Source organism: Tenebrio molitor, chromosome 1 (assembly GCF_963966145.1).
Source record: "Tenebrio molitor chromosome 1, icTenMoli1.1, whole genome shotgun sequence".
Taxonomy (NCBI): domain Eukaryota; kingdom Metazoa; phylum Arthropoda; class Insecta; order Coleoptera; family Tenebrionidae; genus Tenebrio; species Tenebrio molitor.
The window spans coordinates 38,877,879-38,894,547 of NC_091046.1; the positions used below are offsets into that span (position 1 = coordinate 38,877,879).

General features: G+C 33.6%; 1 protein-coding gene across 14 annotated transcripts in view; it reads right to left on the reverse strand.

Moving 5' to 3' along the window:
* Window positions 1-16,669, reverse strand: part of Glut1 (Glucose transporter 1) — a 201,663-nt gene that overhangs the window by 99,543 nt on the left and 85,451 nt on the right. For 4 of the 14 annotated variants that reach the window (XM_069039679.1, XM_069039712.1, XM_069039722.1 and 1 more), the window contains exon 1: window positions 9,338-9,600. The exons of 9 other annotated variants lie outside the window; for them this stretch is intronic. The gene's annotated coding sequence lies outside the window, so the exon portion shown is untranslated. Of the gene's footprint in view, window positions 1-9,337; window positions 9,601-16,669 lie in introns of those variants that run through there. One more of the 14 variants, XM_069039728.1, reaches the window with a different exon arrangement.

Below are 16,669 nucleotides of genomic sequence, written 5' to 3' on the forward strand. Positions count from 1 at the left end.
CTGGTTTCTTAACATTTCTTAAATAATTGGTTATGAAGGTTTGAAGAAAAAATAGTATAGCTTTTTTGTTCGACACTGTCAGAATTTGGGAATTTTCTCCTGAGTGAACGGATTTTGATAAATGTCACAACTGTCAAAATGAAACGTCAAGCTAATATTTGGAGCCTGTAAGGAGCTCGTCGAACAAAAAAACGTTGTATTCAACTCGTTCTTGTGTAAATTGTTTTTTTTTGCACTGGTTTTAACGCTCGTTTCACTCGCGTTTTAAACTGGCCACTCATGCCAAAAAAAGCCCAAATTACACACGAACTCGTTAAATAAACTATAATTTGTTTCAAAATCAAAAATCCACCAACACTGCATTCTACCTCGAAAAGTGTGTTTGAAAGTGTCAGAAAAACGTGGGGCTATGAAAGAAAACTGTTGACAGTCATTTTGGTCGTAGTTCATGGTGTTTTTTAAATTCTTCGAAGCACTTAATGAGCGCTCGCTTTAATTTAGCGATTAAAAGATTCCTTGTTTTTCGAGGCATTTTTATAATTTGATAAATATTAACTGAAGGTCAAATTTTGGCGGAAGGAAAAAATTAAACTTATTCTACGGATTTCTTTTTTTCTGCCAACATAATTCAACAGGTGGTAGATTTTTGATTTTGAAACAGAAACCAGCCTCTGTACATAAAACTTCATTTTTGCTCCTTATAACATAATACAACATGTAACAGAAATAAGTACATTAATTTTCACTGGTAATAAAACTCATCAAGAGCAACAACTTTTCTAAATACATTTTTTTTGTAAACGTTCTTGTTAAGGAGTTAAAATTGTTTAAAAATTTGCACAAATTTCGCTACCCTGTCGCTGTGCTTAGAAGGTTTACGTAAGCGGCTGAACGGCTCGTTAATTTATGGGGAGGAAAATGTTTTAAAAAATTGTTCATCATGACGAGTTCTGTTACTGGTTAAAATTAATGTACTTATTTCTGTTACACGTTGTATACTATTATCCAAAATATCTGATTTTTACCAAACAGTTTTGTTAAAAAAGTATGCGTAGTAGGTCTTTTTTTGACCTGAGTTAGTAAAAGTGATAGCTTCAGTAACTTTTTGTGTTATGATTTAAGCTTTCATTATTAGGCAAGAATACCATTTTCCTCTTTCCCTAATTTAATTGAGATTTGTCAAAAATTTGTGTATTTGAGGTTAATTAAAGTTACACTAACGCTTCAAGAGCTTCGAAACCAACTGATACAACTTGTCCATTGTTCTCATTGATTTATGAAAACATTAAAAATATACTGTCCTGTTTGTTTTGTATTTTTTTGGTAATGTTCAAAATAAGTGCCAATTGAGGTTTTCTAGATATGATTTTGTCACTAACATAAAAAGTACTAAAAACAAAAGAATTTGAACTTCAGTAAAATCAGTACGTCAAAAACAAAATCTCTCTCAATTACTCAAGTCAAAAAAAAACGAACTGTATGTCATTGGGAGAAATTATAGACCTGACACATTGTGATTTCTTTTTATTTTAGATTGTGATTTCCAATCAAGCGGATGTAAATTAAAAAAACAAACGATTTCTGAAGTAGTAATTCAGAGAGAGGGAAATGTTTTTGATGAGTTCTTCCATCGAATGCATTAATAATAATAATAATGCTTTGAATTGAACTTGAATACTTTGAGAAATAATGGAGAATAATTTGAGATAGAGGAAGAAACATAAAAAACATTGGGTAAAACAAGATAAGTTTCTTCAGATTTGAGAAATTCCCGCTGCAACCTACACATTTTCTTATGAAACTGTAAAAACGTTCTAGTTTAGAGAGTTGAAAGAAACCCGGAAGTCTAGGACAAACTTTTAAGTTTGTCGAATTTGCTAATTGTTAAATCATATTTAAATGGAAATTAAATATGATTTAATGTGGATGTTGTAGTAATTTACTTGAATAGAATTCGTGACTACAACTTGCAAATGATATAAATCTTAAAATGGTGTTTTGCGTGAGTTAGGTGGTTGAAATAATTAACGGGATACGATTTATCTTTCCTTTAATTTGTACGATATTTATGTGGTGACTGGCAACTTATTAATCAATATGTGCGTTCGATTCCCAATTACGTCGGAAATAACAGATAATGGAAGAAAATTTGTTGTCCACAATTTTCTACGATTTCGTAAGTACCGTAATTTCTCATTCATAATTGTACCCTCTTTGTTGTTTTTTTGTAGAACATGTTGAAATTTGGAACAAGTTCAACTTCGATACGCGTGTTAATGTTCGACTTCAACCTAGCACTTTTCATGTCAAAACTCAGATAATATTATGTTTTAAAATACATTTCCATATTATCGCGACTTAATCGCACCACATCTTGATCCCCGCGATAAGAGTATTCTTATAAATAATTTTTTAATTTCTTTATTGATCAATACAATCTCGGCGGACATGAAATTTCTGGCACGCTTTTAATGAAAATTTTACATAAACACATAATTTTACTGTAACTAGACGAGATGGTTTCGGGCGATATTCTTAAAAACAAATATATTACCACCCGCAGGCTAACTGCATCTTGAAGTCGAGTTGGAATTATGAAAAATGCGAACAACTCGACTCGCATCGTGCGTGACTACGACTGGAACACTCACTGTGACAGGTTTTCATGACAAGCTGTAAGTTTTTAAAACTCCATCCGAACACAATCAAAAATAGCGACGAAGCTATGAAGTTGGCGCTAAAAAAGGAGTCGGTGGTTCGGGGGTGGAGTGCGTCCGCACAACTGAATTAATTGAATCAAGCTAAACTGTCGGGTGAATTTAAATTTAATTAAAAAAGCATAAACTGCAATTAAATCTCGTTTTAAAAACTTGCTGAAAAAGTGTGTGTGTTTTATCTGGCGACATGAAAGGTGTTGGTAAATGCGAGGCGAAGTATTCAGACAAGTTATAATTAATTTCCTTATCATCGTGCCAGGAATTGTGGGCTGGAAGTTTGTTCTATACAGTCCGAGCCTGAAAAGGAATCAGGGTATGAAATCATGTTACGAAAAAAATTTCAACGTTCCCGCGCCATAATCATAGTTGTGCCAGAAGAGCGAGCCTTTAATATTTAATACCCGTCCAAACTGTTTACTTTGACTTAATAGTTGATAAAGCTGTGATCAATATGGAGCCCATCGCGGGACTAATTCCGGATCGATTCTCATTACTCCGGTCCTGAATTAACAATTGTTACCCCTTTGTAGCCGTGACCAGCACGACGCATTAATAGACTGTTCTGGATGTGACGCGATCAAATTTTTGTGCGTTCCGTTGTCGGTGGGAATTTCTGTGGCGAAGCTATTAGAAGAGGTCAGGATGTGTCCGCCGCAACAGACACAGGAATATCAGCTTGCCAACTGTTCTGATGATAATGTTAAAGTGATACTTTGTAATTAAGTAAAGAGGATAGTTTTCCTGCGAGGCTCGAACTTGCCGTTATAATCAGACCGTGCTGATGGTGGCGAGGGGTTAACGAGAAACTTTGTAATTTAAGCAATTAAAAGCTTACGACAGTTTGCACAATGTATTGGCCAGGATCGTTATATCTACAGCGTGTAGTATGTAACTTGTGTTGCATGTTCCTGCGATCTTACACAAAAGCTTTCCAACCAAAAGGTCAAGGTGACCGAGCTGGATGTAATGTTCTTTGGTAATGTACATAATATGTATTCGGGGACAAAGAAGAATGCAGTAATAAAAATTAATCTTTATCGGACACTTTTGGTTATATGGGGAATGATATGGGTCGACCTTCTACAAAACAATGATAACACAAAGCAACGAGCTAGTATTGATATGCCTTTTTAATGAGTCGTACAATCATATTGATAATAATTGTTACATGATTTCGTTTCAATGATTTAAATAATTATAGACATAAAAAATGCATTACAAGTATTTACGAAAAATATTATTAAAATAAAAGCAATTAATTTAATTTACGGCGGTCCCACTATCATCGTTCGTTCAATGAAGTTAAGTAATGTCTGGGGCAGCCAATGCCTGGATGGGTGACCGCCGGGATACCGTTGTAACTTCACTACTTCATGTGTAAAAAGTATCGGGTGTTCATTTAAATGCATCCTCAAAGTAAGCCTAAGCGTTGATTTTGAACGCACTACAGATTACAGACTACGGATCAGCTGTTTAAATCTAACCTTACTTTTTGCGTTGTTTGTATTTTTACTCTGTAGACACCCGATATAATAAATGATAATAATAAGAAATGGTGCTTTCAAAAAAGGCTTGATACGATATAGGAATATCCATGATAATAAATAAATCCGGTCTCGATTCCGTGCCTTGTTTTTTTATTAAAAACTAAATATGAAGTTAATTTTTTTTTTTAATTGACGGAGTTATGCGAAAGGACATCAAATATGGGTTGTTTCACTGTCTTACATGGGCTTGCTATAAAGATAAAAGCATGAATAGATTAAAATTAAAACTAAAAATAGTTTGTTTATGAAAGGTTGTTTGAATATTCCGAACTTAAATGGATATTTGAATGACTAACAAAACTGGTCACTAAGATCCCCAGAATGAGGAGCAAAACTTCCAAACTTGGTAATTAGACGGATGTATTAAATTTAATAAGATAGTTACGTACTTACTAATTACTATATTTACACGAATGGTTTCGCATAACGTTAATTTGTACAATTTCGAAGTATAATTATCAAGAAGTATTTTAATAAATCCGGTATGTTTCATGAATGTCAAACGGAAACAAATAATTTAGTTATTAATGTGCCAAGTTTAGAACGACCTTTGAATTTTTCAACATTTCAAATTCTTTAAAAAATTGTCTATACCAGGGTAATTCATTTCGTTTCCCACCTCCACCCGGCGGCACGGCAATTTTGCCGGAGTACATACACTATTACGGATATTACTATCAAGTAATAGTGCAGTGCTTATCAACATAATTACCGACTTCTCGCCTCCGCATTTTGACTTTGTTGTGTATTATGTTCTGTGTCAATGTTAAGGAACTTCCTCACGATGTGACATGAGTATAATAATATACCTTTTTGAATTTCAACTACCAATGTGTTATCTAAATCCAGAATTTTTAAATTTTTAAACAGAGATTGCGGTACTATTCCCGTTGCTGAAATTACAAGTGGTAAAATCGAAATTTTTTCTAAACACCAAAGATTTCTCATAGCAACGGAGAGCTCTAAATATTTATTAATTTTTGTGTTATATGTCTGTGTTATATTATGTGAATTTGGAACAGCTATATCTAAAAGATATGCTTGCTTTTGTTGTTTATTTAAAATTATAATGTCTGGTCTGTTATGCTTAATATGAATGTCAGTTAAAATTGTTCTATCAAAATATAACTTGTAACTGTCATTTTCCAAACAACTTTCTGGTGTATAACTATAATGTGGTTGTGTATTCTTTAATAAATTGAATTTAACAGCTAAATTCATGTGTATAATTTTAGCGAATATATCATGACGTTTCTTATACTCGCTTTGAGCCAAAACGGTGCAAGAAGAAATGATGTGTTCAATTGTTTCCCCTTCAGTTCCGCAAATCCTACATTTATCAATTATCGATTGTAAACCGCATATGTGTTTTTTATAATTTCTTGTATTTATAACACGATCTTGTATTGCAAATATAAAACCCTCCGTCTCAGGGTGAATATTTGATTTCTTAAGCCATGCATGAGAGGCCTGAATATTAACTTCTGGTTGTTCTAGTTCTTTAAAGTATCTCCCATGTAAAGACTTCTGTTTTATATTTGCTATAGTGTCAGGTATATTTGGCTTAACAATATTTATTATTCCAGATGCATGAAGGCATTGGCTGACAAACGAAATATGTAGTAGATTGTTTATCAACGAATGGTTATTTATTGTAAAGTACAGTTTGTTTATTTTTAATGTGGAAACAATTTTTGAAAATATGTTTGTTTGTGGTTGGCTCTTTGCTGAGAATGTAACAGGTGCCAAATTAATTTCCAAAAAAGCCTTTGACATTCTGGACGTATGTCCGAATCTAGACTTTCAGATGCTCTGCATGCATGGAAGTATTTTTGGTTGCATATACCTGTTTCAATTTAAATTTACCGTTACTCAAAACACTATTACGATTCAATAATAATTAATATTTTATGCTCTGAAGTAAAAACTATTTTTGCATTAAAATTTGCTTCATATTGACAGTTGTTTGACGTTTATATTAGCTAAGTTAGCAAATATAATTATTAGCTCCGCCCAGGTACATTTCAATTTAATCTGCAAATGTGTGTGTATCTGAACTATATGTGTTAATTTTAACCAGTGGAAGAACTCGCCAATTTATGAAACTTTTTTCTATAACATTTTGCAAAATTTAAAATTTTTTGCCCCCCAATTTTTACCAAACCAGTCACTTTGCGTGATTAACTAGTATCTTTTTTTTGTAACCATGAGAATTTTAATTTTAATTACGTATTTAATTTTTTCTATAACAATGTATATTTTTTGACAAAGCTCCGTTTCTATCACAACAGAAAATTTTTGCCCTTACCCAACAGATTTTGATCGATGATTTATTTCACATTTTAAATCTATTTGTAACGCTTTTTCGTAAAAAATTCAAATAGAAAAAACGTTTCATTTCACAAAATCTGTTACATGTTAAAATTAACACATATATTTCAGATACACCCTGAATATCTATGGAACTACACAATTTTTTTGTTTATCATTCAGAGAACTCCATCCGAGTGAAGCAGACTCATCAGTTCATATTACATAATTTCTTTCCTTTCCTAAAAGTAATTAAAATACATATACAGGGTGTCTCAGCTAAGACTTTCGAACCTAATATCTCGGTTATTTTCCAACCGATTTTTGTGAAATTTAAAATGAAGATATTTTAAACGGTGAAGAATAAAATTCCATTCATGCAATAACTCAAATCTTAAAAACGTAATTTTTACAGGCTTTTTAAAATGTTGAATCACTTAAGATTTATATCAAAAAATTGGTCGTCAATAAAAAATGCTGTAGGGAAAAACTCGTCCTTGAAAAACGTCTGGTTTGCAAGAAAAAAGAAAAAACTGTGTTAAACGTGGCTGCAGATGCAAAAACGTAGACGCGTATGAAACAAATGCGCACTATCGCCAAATTTTGGTCACCCCTCTTCTCTCAAAGGCAGCTGACATATTTGACGTTTATCTTTCTAACCTTACAAACACTTACAAAGTTAAAGACAACATTTGGACGTAATTTATTATACTGTATGCTTTAATTCTTCCATAAAGGACTAAAACACGATCGGGATATTTTAGCAAGGTAATTTAGTTCACATACGCTTCCTGTGTCTTCAAAACCTACATTTGGATAGTGTTCCACTGTGTCATTGAAATTCTTACGACACTCTCCGTAGGCAAAAATGATTTCCTTTTTCAACAATATTGCAATTTCTGCCACTGTAGTCTATTTTTAGAGTATTTTCAATAAATTTTCACAATTTGACGTTTCTAATAAAGCGCGCCCAATTTTGACAGACTTTAAAGGGTGTACAAAATGTTGCTTGGCAATTAATCATCAATTGTTTCAAAAGGTAACTGCTCAAATACCTTCAAATTTTACATTAAATTTTTAACAATAAAATTTAATTTTTTCGTTGAATCAGAAGAGCGATTTAGTTAATTTTTTGTGCAGACACCTATTTTTTAATGTTTAACAATTTAATAATAATTACGCTTAATTTTCAATAAAAGAAACATGTGTTAAAATTACATTTTTTAACTTGAGGTAATTTTATTATTACTAATTGAATCTTCACCGTCTAACCTATCTGCATTTTAAATTTCATAAAAATCCTTTGGCAAATAACCGAGATATTAAGCTCGAAAATCTTAGCTGAGACACCCTGTATTCTTTTTGAATTTTATATTTTATGCAGTTTTCCTCCTACATTTAAAATCCGATGAGTACATTAACAACCATTAATTTTTCCAGATTTTATAATTGACAAGAATTGAAAGTGACCTTATTTAAAGCAACAGATGATACAGAAATTTATTAGTGATTCTGCCAATATAATAGGACACTCCGTTAGATTGAACTTATGTACTTGTTAATTTTAATAACGTTAAGTTAGACACAGCTAGACCATTTTTTGTTATCGTATATGTATGTATTTAGGTTTCAATTAAAAACAACCTTGAGATCTACTCGTAGACAAGATTTCGCTCAATTGCTCATTATCAGCATTACGATTCGTTGTTGTTTTTGCAAAAGTTTTCATCTTTTGTTAAAATACATTATTGACCCACTTAACCTTATCAAAATAAAAAACAAAGGTTTAGTGCATTCAAAGATTAAAATTTATTAAGAATTAACTCCACAAATTTAAATGTTAGCTAACCGTTGCTCAAGTTGCTGTTGGGCAATTAAATGTAAACGACCAAAAAATTCGCCATTAGTGACCCAAATAACAATGTTACGGTTGAAATGAGATTTTTTAATCTAAGAGAAAAACTCAAATTCTGATTTATTTATTGTTGGTGCAAAAGTCAGCATAAATTACAAATCAGAGCATGCATTTTTATAACAACACTAAAAAGTATAATGTCACAGTTGAACAACTCTGTAATCTGGGTAAAGGCCTCTGACACTATTTCTACTAAACCATTTTATAGGTTTATGGATATCTTTATCTCATTTAACAGAATTTTATCTTGGACATAAAACATTCAACTAGTCAAAAAATATGATTTCTGGCTTTAATTCAAAAATTACATCACTTCCTTCTTGTGGTACGAGAAAATACAGTTCCTAAAAGAATTAATTTTGTTGTTTACTTAGAGACCTTTAAATTACGATATAAACAATGACAGGAAGCAGCTCCATCGGTTTCAATGTACATAGTTAGATAAAATGTACAGTTTGGACAATATCAAAGTGTCCTCAGTTATTGCCGATAAAATTGATGATAAAACGAAAGCGTGAATGTCATTAACATACTTACTTAAACACCGACAAAATGTCTGTACGAGTATGTTTATTCGAAGTGAAAACGACGTGTCGATACAAAATGCATTTTGATTTAAAAAGAAATTATTTCCACGTGATACGCCCAACGTGTAATTACGCTAATCGCATCCTCGATGTGTTAGCAAAGTTGATAAAATTAGATTAAGACGATTGGGGTTCTGTAGCTGACAATGCAGTAATTAGTAATCTCACTGTCAACAGATCACACATGTTTATTGAATCGGAGGGTTGGTATAGGTGTATTATGTAGATGGGTAAACGCTGAAATTTCAGTTTGCGGCTCACCTTCTCTGTCTTAGGGCATTAATTATTCACAAACATTGAACACAATTATTGTTCACGACAACAAACACGATTGTTATTTAGTTGACTTCGGGCCCGGTTCGATGCACTTTATTTTAACAAGCTCCGACCACAAACGCTTTCTCGTCGCGACTGGAACAGACACTACACCGACATATTGTAAAGATGATAACAGAAAAGTGCACAAACAAGAACGAAAGCGAAACTGACACTGAATACAGGTGAACGGGCACCTCCGATTGCGGCGATACCTCAAGGTGAAGGTGATTTAGACAAGAATGTATGTCAGCAAGTTGATGGGAAAGTGTACGTCACAAATCGTTTGCAAACGTCTTTAGATCAATCGTTTGCATCAGTTTTCGCTGATGGATGTAATGTAATTTTGAAGGCGCTCCTTTTACAGCCCCCCACAAAGTGCGGTTTATTTAATATTAGATTTGTACATGTGGAAGGTGGAGGGAAGGATTCCGGTTTTTCACCGGGCGGGTGGCTCCGCGGAAATTCAACGCAAACTGAAAAATATTACTTACCACATTACCGCCAAATATAAGGGTTTCCCAAGTACTTACGTAACCATTTTACACCTTTAGAAGTCCACATATCGAGTAAGGCAATTTAGAGACAGATAAAATGACTCTAACAACCATTCAAATATCTACCAGTCCTCAACAAAATATTGTTAACTCAAATAGGTACAGTATTTTCCATTTGTTTAAATAAAAACAGCTAATTAGGACTTATTTATTTAAATCAATTGTGATCGCCACTCGATTTGCCGGGATTATTTAAGTGCAACAACTGCAAGACGAATATGAAAAATAGGGCCCGGCCACACCGGAGCAGGCTCCAATTTATCGGGATCCCCTGGAACCCGTCCGGAACCATTCCGGGCGCTCAAATGAGCGTGGCCGAAAGAGAAAATACGCGATGGCAACAGGGAGACATTATTCAGGCCCATAAAGCGTTTTCTTTTTCGTTTTGCTAATATTTCAATGATGGATGCGTTCCAGGCGTCCGTATATCATAATTCCTCATGTTTCCCCAACAATCCTAATTCCGTTTAACCGCTCGGAAGATTTTCAAGTCATGCGGTCATGCAAGGCAAATTAAATTGACCACTTTTTGTCAGATAGTCCTGAGTAATGGTCCATGAAATCGGCCGTGTGTCCATCACAGACGTTAAATTAACATAGATGCGGTATTGTCGTCGTGCTGGGGCCGTCTCGTTAGCATGCAAGACGGTTAATCTGTTTTGGATTTAATACGGGGAGCGTCTCCGGAGAGCCACTTCGGTCACCGAGTGTTCTTCGTCAATATTTGTTACAAACTCGAAACGCGGATAATGGACGACAACGACGAGATTAATTTCAGGAGCCGGTGATAACTTAATAAATTGAAAATGTTCGTGATACACGAAATTAAAATGCAGATCACGAGACCGCAAAAATTAATAAATGAAGATAATATACTCGACGTTTTCATTCCGAGAACACGACTCCTCTTCATTTAGGTGCAGGAATTTAATTGTTTCTTATCCAACCTTGCCAACTCGATATTCAGCCCGTGAAGATTCTATCTTTTATTTGGATTTAATAAAAATCTCTCGCTTGAAACGATTACCAAAAAAACAGCATTGTATAATTTTGACTAAATAAACGAAATGTGAATCTGTTCGCAACTGATAAAACACCATTATCAAAGAACTAAACTGCAAAAATACCTCAAAGATTTTAATTAGAATTTTTAAAAATGAACAGGTAACTGAATCCACATCGGTTCGCTTAAGTTTTGTTTTATTTTGCGTAACGAGTTTCTGAATTAATTATACATAAAACGAATCGTAGACGTAGATTAATATTTACTTATCAAAAAAAGGAAGTTAGTGAGTAAATTCAAATTAATTGAGTTCTGTTCTGAATTATTAATACTTTATTGGTTCGAACGTGTAGGTATTTCAGCGTGTTTTTAGAGCTCCCGTTTGTTTGCTATTTTAATCTATCGATTTAATCAAAAACGAATGGAGCAATTTAAATGAAATATACGATATAGAGTTCTCCAGGAGATGATAAATTATACAGTTTCCTCAAATAAATCAACAGGATTTTAATCATATTACAACCGTCATGAATGTGAACAATAGAAATTATTGTTGTCAATTAACTTGCATTCAGTTGGTGTAATCGAGGTGAAAAGTAAGAATAAATTCTCATTTATTCAATTCCTTTTTTATATTTATTCAATAAGAGCTTGTTTACCTCCAGCAAAAAAAAAATCAGAGACTGATATATACCATTTCAAAAATAAAAGTAACCATGAACTTAACATCATTTTGTGATTATATTTCCATATTTGAACATGACAGAACCAGTTGATAAAAAAATTTCTATCTGTGGTTATACATTGCTTTATTTTTTCAACAAGATTTCTTAAAATAAATCTCTTCATGCTTTATATTATGTTTTCGAGGTGATAAGTTTCTACTTTCTCCAATCAATATATTTAAACATAGAAGTTACGTGGTATGTATGTACAGTCATGTTCAAATAAATCTTGGACGACTTCTTTTTTGGGTTTTAAATGGGACTTCGAGCAGTTAATTAATTAACATTTTATATGTTTAAAAAGATATTTTGGCTAAAATTAACAATTCAATGGTCGTTAGTTTATAAAATAGTTAGAGTTTACAAATACAACTGTCCCAGATTGATTTAAACATGACTCTACAAATGTGTTTGAACTCTGTGTGAATGTTTTTCTTAACACCATCGTCTAGATTTTCGAAAATTTCACCTAAGTGAATATTTACTGACCAATTTAAGATCTAATTACCTACTAGAATTTATTTGACTACTTATTTCAAATTGTAATAGGTAGTGAATTATTTGTTCTTCTGGTTAATCTTCTTCTAAAAAATTTTCTATAAATAAATACATTTTTACTCATCGTTTGCAAAAAGTACGGTAATGGGGAAAATGTTTTAGCAAAAAAATAAGTCTCCTAAGAGTTAATATATTGCATACCCTCGTCGATATATTAATAATTTAACTTGTATCGGGTGTTCATTTAAATTTCTCATGAAATTTGGTGTTGAAGAGTCGATTGTGAACGCACCACTGGCCAATCTGTAGAGTAAAAACACAAAAAATGCAAAAAGTGAGGTTAAATTTAAACAGCTGATCCGTGATCACTGATCTATAATCTGTGGTCCGTTCATAATCGACTCTTTAACGACAATTTTGAAGATTATGCAATCGCTTTATCTTTGATGAAAGATATCGGGCGTTCAAATGAAATCCTGCGCTGGGGAGGCGTTGGAAACCGTCAACTGTTGTGCTTTTTTAAAGCGTAGATTAATTGTTGCATGTTGACAGCTAACCTAAAATTTAGAGCCAAAAAAGAGTTTCTTTTTTAATTTTTTTGTAATGTTTTACATTAAAAATAGAATAACTTAACGATTCCTATTCTCGAAGTAAATATCTAAGGGCACCCTTTACTGAAAACAAACATGTTCAATTATGTCCCGATTAAACATAATCAAATGTCATTCGTGTCAAACGGCGGGAAATTCAAACTTTACACTGTTCTAAATGGTTTAATTTTTTCAACGCCTACTCAGCCCAGGATTTCATTTGAACGCGCGATATAAAAGTCCCAAAAAAATTGTAGATATTTGGTTTGTCATTTAACAATTCATATTTAAGTGTTCTTTAGTGTTCGGTTGATCAAATTGAAAGAGTCCCGTCTAAAAATGCAGCCAACATTGACCATATTTCCATAACCAATTTGTCAGTGTTTTAACTTTAATGCATAAATTGTGTAGCTATTACAGGTCCTGCAGGTAAATAATGGACCGCATCGAAGAATTTTGAGCGCGCCGTAGACAACAGAATTCGACAGCTTCCCCGAGTTGCGCACTTATTTACATAATTATCTAACACACAAAAAAATACACCGACCGGCGAATTTCCAACACAGTTTCTTACGCTCGACAAGATGGATGAGAGTTGAGTAAAGATTTATACTTCGCTCGGCGAACCTGCGTCCTGATACTAAATTCATCGGGAATGGGGGCGATTTGTTGCGATTTGACATGGGATCGGCGGCGCAGCATCTGAAAGGGGCGGACGGGCGCTCTCTTAGTCGACGTTACGTCGTGCATCAGCGTCGCGACGCTACCGGCATGCTAATGTTAGTTTTCCCGGTGCTCGATTCCACTACTCGTTGTGCACGTCGTCGCGAATGCAAATCGAGACGTCCACCGGAAAAATCCATATTGAGAAAAGTGTTCTTTTCATGTTTCGTAAACGGAACGTTTCCAAACTTTTAATTGGTCTTAAAGATGCTCCGCTGTCGGAGGGTGCTCAATCTTGGCGGTCTAACTTAAATAACTTTCCCGTTAATAAAAACATTAAGAAACGGTTTTGCTTCGAATACGCTCACGTGAAAAAAATATTGCAAAAGGGCAGGGTATTCATTTTTGTTACTCTCGTACAACGAACACTCCGAAACATTCACAAACTAGAGACCTTAATCAATTAAGTTTAAAGTGAAATTTAAATAATTTACATTTTCGTGTCTATTCCCAAACGATCAATATCGAAGGAATGCCAGATCTGGTAGAAAACGTCAGTTCTACTTAAAAATAAAAATGTTACTTGTCACTTACAGGTCGTTAATTACAAGAGAATATTGATTTGTCGTCCTTGTTACATTACTTTAGAAAACGATGCCATAAAAGAATTTTAATACATATTTCTTTTATTAGATATTTGAGTGGGATCATAAAATCGATCTGCAGAACAAATTGTAACCTTTAACTGACGTGAAAGGCAATTTTTAAATAACTTTGTGTCGTTCCTCCGAGCCTACATTTCTGGCACACAAAAGTACGTAACGTGATATTTAAATTTTCTAACAATCGGCCAAAAATTTAATATCGAGTCGTTGTTAGGGATGAAGTCTTGATGAAAACGTGGCTTTGGTATTTGTCGAATGGAAACTGTGTAAACTGGAAACGGGGCGCACCGCGTCCTGGTTCAACAAAGCCTGTTCGAGCGCGACTCCTCGACAGTCGACACCACTCTGCGTCAATGGGATGACACCGACAGCACTGGGCCGATGTCAATTATTTGGACAGCAGTCAACAACTCTAACATGTTTGCCAAAACATTTCTGTCGATTAGTGCACGATGGGTGCTTCGATTATGTATCTGCTTGAAGCACCGACCATTAAGCTCAGCCGAACGCAAAAAATGTCATTTTTACAATTACATTTTCATGTCTTGCCACCTGGTGAAAAATAGCGTTGCACAACAACTACACAAAAGGTGGTTGATGTTTACTAAAAATATTGAAACATTAATAAATACACAGTGCATGCAAAATTTAGAAATATGCGCTGTCAATGCAGTACAAATTTGCAATTATTTAAACAAAAAACATGACAAAATGGAATAGATTTCTCTGACAACTTTTTACAGTTTCCGATTAGATGAGCGAGCTTTTTGGCAATAACAGACCGTAAAAGAAGTTATTTTTAAATTTAAATAAGGTTTTGACAACACAATCTCTGGTCTAATTGGTGAGGAAGAAGTTACAGTTCTCTAAATTTCTAATACAAAAATGGGAACAACTACAGCAAAATTTTAAATTAGATGATTTAGCAAGCGCAAAAAAGGAAAATGTTTTGCTCAGTAACCAAATCTGCCGTTTAAAAATATTTTTTGTTCGACACTGTCAGAATTTGAGAATTTTCTCCTATGTGAACGGATTTTGATAACTGTAACAACTTGTCAAAACGAAACGTCAAGTTAATTTTAAAGATTTAAAGCGATTTGGAGCCTTTAAGGGGGTCGTTGAACAAAAAAAACGTTGTATTCAACTCGTTCTTGTGTAAATTGGACTTTTTTTGGCACTCGTGGGCTGTCAGACATTCCTTTTCTCCTAAAAATTTAGAAAAGTACCTTATTATAATAAGTTACATAAATCATCAATATCCACGCCAGTGACAACAATGTCATAGCTGATTCATACAGCAACAAAAACTATGAATTATGGATTTCACTATTTCAAGCAGTCGCAACGAGTATTATCACTCTTCAACGTGTAAGTTGATGATCCGCTTCATTGTTACTACAAACAGTTAGTAGACGTACTAGTTGATTACTTGATTAGCCAACCGACATCATTATTCTAAAAAGTTTTGCGTTTTAGAGGTGATATCCTCGGTGATACCTAAACTTTAAATGTGTTTAAAGTGTATTTTTCGTTGTCAAGGCTTTAAAATTGAATATTCGAAAGTTGAAGAATAGGTCAACATCATATATTACTCAATGTAAGAAAAAAGTTCTGTATATAATATGTCTTGTGTGAATATTTGAAAATATAAAATAACAAAATATTTACCTACCAAGAGATTTTTTCGGAATATATGGTTACAAAAAATTCAACAACTAACTTTCTCTCATTTTTTTGTGTGCAACCGTACGTGAAATGAGCGCTTCGCGTACCGAAAACGGGTCGCGAAATTCAATTTATTAGTATAGAATTTTCATCCAGAATGTCATCAACAGACACTTTAGTTAATTCGTCTTTTCGGGCGGCCCCTGATATTCCCATGATTAAAATGACCTAAAAAGGGGCTGATGATACAACTTATCATAACAGAACTTAAGATTTACCTACAATAAATAAATTCCAGTAAATAAGCCAATACAACATTTTCCGACACTGGCCCACTCATACCAAAAAAGCCCAATTTACAAACGAACTTGTTAAATAAATAACTATTATCTTTTATTTTATTTTTAAGTATTCATCGTTCAGTTCACTATATTTACACAGCCCAAAACTGCCTTCCCATAGAAAACAGGCTTGCGCCGACAGCAAAAAAGATTCCAAGATGACTAAAATAAATTTTCCTGTAGCTCACATAAAGTTTTCAATTTCAGCAATCCCAGAAGCTCGTCCTCAGGTATTACTAAAAAATCGGGCAGACAGCAAAATTAATTATTGATATCGTAACAATCAGCGAAAAGTTTACTTTTGCGCTCATCCTACCTTGATGATGTTCAACTCTGATTGGTCAAGTTTAGGACGTCTTTTCTCGATTATTGCTTGAGATAGGACTTTTTTTCTTTAAAATTCAGATTATCACATTTACCCAAATACTCCCTTTTTCCTCTTGGAGAGGCAGTTCTGGAACAGCCTGTGTATTCGATGAACCCTTCACCGAAGCAGAAATTTCAATTTGTCTGAGCTGCTTCGGAAACGAGATTTTTAAAACTTTCAACAACGTGTCTTTTAATGTAGAGA